This window comes from Branchiostoma belcheri, unplaced genomic scaffold (genome assembly GCF_001625305.1).
Source record: "Branchiostoma belcheri isolate BF01 breed outbred unplaced genomic scaffold, Haploidv18h27 scaffold132, whole genome shotgun sequence".
In the NCBI taxonomy this organism is placed as follows: Eukaryota; Metazoa; Chordata; class Leptocardii; order Amphioxiformes; family Branchiostomatidae; genus Branchiostoma; species Branchiostoma belcheri.
The window spans coordinates 713414-718387 of record NW_017802736.1 but is presented as its reverse complement, the minus strand read 5'-3'; positions in this window follow the sequence as shown (position 1 = coordinate 718387).

The following is a 4974-nucleotide window of genomic DNA, read 5'->3' as shown; positions in this document are numbered from 1 at the left end:
CACATCGAAAGTAAGTCCTTAGACTTTTGGTCGAAATGAGTGATGTTTAGCATCAAGGATTTTTTTGCAGAATGTACCTTCTGCCAAACCTTCTGCCAAAAAAATTAGTTCATTGGAAAACAAGTATCTGATGCATCGAACCTGTTTCATGATCTCTGTTTGAATTCAAAAGTGTATGAGTCAAGATTGAGTGTAACAATATCATTACGTTGTAACCTCTAAGCTTTCAACTGTGGCCACTGAGGTCGTAGACTGTACTACCTGACACGTTGCAAGAAACCAACTAGTGATTCCGAGAACCCCATCAATATGATTTCAGGAACGATATAAATGTTTCCAAGAACCTGCCACTTTCATGAACCTCCGGGACGGTCAATCGAAGCCAAGATAACTGCCGTTTCATGGTGCCAAAAATGGACAAAGATGGCGAAACGTGGATTTCAATTCAATTTCACTTCTTTATCAAGATACCAAACATAACAGACAAACATGACATACAATGTTGCCTGAATGGCGTTGATATTTACAAAATATAAAATATTATATTGACAAAATGGCAAATATCATGTATTTACAAAAACCATAAAACAGTACAGTAACTGTACAACCCAGATATTTACAAGGTTCATTATCTTGTGCCAGATTCTATCTGTACAGTCTGGTTATAGAGTCTGATTGACTGGTGAAGGAAAGAGTTCTGTAGTCGTTTCGTTCTGGCGGGTGGGATAGAGATAGTGTTTTTGTTCCTGAGTGAGCGACCGGTAGCTGTAGATCTGGAGAGAGGGACAAGATCATGCAGGGGATGGTCTTCTCGTAGCATCTGTGTGAAGAGTTTGACGGCAGCATCCTGATGGCAGATAAATATGAAGAGGGGATCGTGGAGACATGACAAGGCTCTGATTTATTGTTTTGTCTTTTACTTTGATGCAGTGATGTATTTCATTTCTTTTGTATGTGATGTTGGCTGTGTATATGTGATGTTCCCACTGAATGAAAAGCATTTTCACAATGCTTGAAAACTTTTATTTTTCAAAGTTGTTTCAGTGACAAATGGATGTTGTAATAGTTGTCAGTAAATTTAGCACAACACAGGTACCATTTCTTGTTTAACGAGGTTCATGGTGTCAAAATTTGAAAATGCTGGAATCTTGTTTTTTTGGCCCACACTTTTTCGCCCTATCGATGTCATCCATAAAATTTACTTGCTGTGGTTTTATATATTTCTTCGGGACCGCAACGGAATTAACACCTTCTTACTTTTCTATCTCAATGGCGGCAAACCAGGGCTTCAGAGTAAGTCGCGATCGAGCATTTGAATGTGGCTGTGGCTGATTGACATGCTGACGCACTTCCGGTGTTAGGTGATGACGCAGTTCCGGTGTTCCCGACATCTAGGTGTCTATGACGAAAGTGATGACAGCTGTAATGTACTGTTACAAGCTTTGATTACGTCAGCAAAATCTGCCGTTATCAGTGAATTGCAAAGCTGAAAGACCGACTACGTTGAGATGGACCAGACCTAGCCTTTATTTTAGGTGCCAGACACAAAACTTCATTCCTTTTGGACAGAAATGTAACAGGGTAGAAATAAGGATAAACACACCACAAACCTGTTATTACCTTGTTTCAGCCAATAAATGTAGTCTTTAACTTACCACGTCTTTAAAATACCAATGTTCTACATATACTTACATACCTCCGACATTCGATTTGGAGACATTAGTTAAATTTTAAATTTTGAATTACATCTTATTCTGAAATTAACGGCTGCAGGAATGTCAACATATTTATCCTTGATAAAGGCATAACCATTCAGTCAAAATAATTCCAGGATGATGCTGTTTTATGGTGTTTTAGGATGATGTAAGCCTACTTGCTTACACAGCTTCAGCACTTCACATTCACTCATCAAAGCGTAATAATACCATGTACACTCTGAGTACACCCTGAGACATTTTGTCTTCTTAACTAAACTGGGTTAAATAAATAGGCGACGGTAAGATATTTGATAATAATCATAACTCAAGATGAATGACGACGAGTTTCTTCTTTTGTTGGCAACTTACATTATGGAACAATTAAACTTTTCAAACTAAAAAAATAAAAGACTTATTAGAATTGTCGGCTGAATCAATCAGTCCCCTTCTACAGGCACGTGACTTTGGTCAATGGGTCAAAAGGTTTGGAAGTCTATATCGCCCCTCGTCCGGCGAATCAGGAGACACAAACCTAAAGTCACGTGTCCAAAGCTATTGGGACAGGTTTCAGCAATTCAGACGCAAATTGCTTTCAAATTTTCCAGCAATATTCAAGAGGTACGGGGCCCTTTCCATGTTTTATTTGATCAAATGGACAAACACACACGTTTTCTGAAATCGTAATGGCGAAAAGGTCGTAATGCCGTAAATATCAGCGTAAAGATTGCGGTCTGGCGGAATCGTCCATTATTCCGGTAGGGATCGCGGTTGGAGTCTCTTCAGAATCACAGACTCTCTATAGAATCAAAATAAGGGTTAGGTTACCTATTCCGATCATGGTCTCTTCCATTTGAATAGCCCGTTCTCCCAAGCGAGATATCTGCCTGTAGTTGCATTTGTACCAGGTGGTTATCATTACCAGCAAAGACTCTACCGGTAAAATCGCTATGTATGATTTATGTTAGATAGCCAGCACTACCCTGACATGAACTGAACCCAGACATATATATTCATAATATACACATAGTTTGATATTAAAGAAATATCAATATGAGTAGAAAGCACAGTACACCATGAACTCTTAACAAATATGAGCCCGACTTGAATATAACAAATCTTGGCATGGACAGGATCCTGCCATTCCTTTCCCAATGATACATGATGCTCCGTCCTCTCCGCATTTGAATTCATCCAGATATTGAAGTTTTTTCTGCAAGTGAATCAGAAGGCTGCACTGTAAAGCCCCTGTCACATTTTTCCGCGATGGAATCACCGTAAGTGGCAGGTTTGGCAGAATTTTAAACTATTGCAGTCGTTTCTTCTCTTATATACTAAGTGCGGCACGACCGTCGCGATATAAAGTGTGCAGGTGCGCCGCACGATGGATGTGACCGGGGTTTAACGGTTCATCCGTATCATTTGAGTAAAGCTCGCCGCACCTGCGACCTCCCGTTACCGGCCAGGAGAGCCCCATGGCCACGGTACGCACAAAGTGCCGCGTTGGATGAATTCTCAAAGCCGTGTAAAATCCTTGGCCCAAGGAAATTGTTTTAAAGTGCTATCCTCCTCGTGTGGACTAATGCTCAGGCTTGGTCAAACAAAATTAGTGATTGAAACGGATATTGTTTGTGTCGATTTGAGGTAAAATACATGTCGATAAAATGCAAATTTCTTCTTTTTTATTTTGCTTGCATCTGTCTATGTTTCCTACACCACTAGCTGGCCCCTTGCATCCCTCCCTTAAGCCTTGGTCACAACCCGCCGTACGTGCTTTTTGTCCGTACGTTTTTTGGGAGGCTACGTCTGCCACGTTTTTTTTGCGGTGGCTTTCCTACATGCTCCCTGGTCCGACCGACCGTCCGTTGTTCGTCCGTCCTACATCCGGGCTATTTCTGTTGACCGAGTCCCGTCATTGTGTCTGCACTTCCTGGTCTCTTATGCATGAAGCACTAAAAACTGGGCTACTATGTGATAAAATGCCAACATAGCTCTATGTTTGACACAGATATACATTTCAAATATAATTTCACGTTAATTTCCAATGGCTCGATGGGTAGCGTGGCTGGATGGCAATGGCGGTGTCTACACGTAGTGAGTTCGATCCCCGCCGCGGAACTTTTTTTAAATTTTCTTTTCAACAGACGCTGTTTTGCTTTTAACACTCAAAAACTAATTATTCAAGTCTCGACATATGGGTTTTTTAAAATTTTCTTTTTAACATCCGCTGTTTTGCTTTTTAACATTCAAAAACTAGTTGTTAACGTTACTACTTATTATTTTAACATAAAAAAACTAGTTGTTATTACTGTTCTTTCAATTATATGGGCAAGTGTTGCCTGATATTGCATTCTTGGGGATTAACATTCTCGCTATGGGTAATATATTACATGTAGTATGGCCATTGACAAGCTGTCAATGTCAAAAAAAACATGCACAATTGAAATCAATTGCTCCTGACATCACATAAGAAATCTTTGTATTTCAGATTTGATAATTAAGAATCTAATTTCCTCACTTAAAAATGACGTGAACTAGCTCCTAATGAGCATCAATTCTGGTTATCTTTTCCTAAACTATCTACATGCCAATAGTGACAATCCCAATGTACATGTGTATGTAGTATAGCATAGCTAGATTTCAAAGACTTCATCATCACTCTACAAAAAAAACATTTTTTGCATACGATTTTGTTGTGCAAAAATACAACGGCGGCAATCGACAGCTTTTTATAAAAGCACTTGTTTCTGAAAACGTGGGGAAGGAGTGGCGTCTACGCACGTCACTCGCACGGTTGCGCAAGGTGTAAGCGTTGGGTCTGTACGCCACGCCTGGCCGTGAGCGGTTGCGTGCATCGTACGTTGCGCAAGTGGTAAGTGAGTTGTACGTGCTTGCAACGTACGATCTCTGTGCGATTGCAACTTTACCGTAAGGAGGCCGCACTCACACGTGCTTCTTCCGTACGGCACGTACGGGGCACGCACGTCGCACGTACTCGCACGTACGGGTGGTGAATCCGCAGACCGCACGTCGAAAAAGTTTCACATGCACATGCATGGCGTGTTTGCGTGCTCCAAAATCCGTAGGATTCCGTACGGAGGCGGTACTCACCACGCACGAATGTCCTACATTTGCCTACGTTTTTGCACGTAGACAGCACGCAGAAGCACGTACGGCAGGTTGAGGCTTTAGTTTTGTCGATTCTGCTACCTTGTCTTTCTACTACATGGGGGGGGAGACTCCGTGGTCGGGGGACATATACATATATATATATATATAT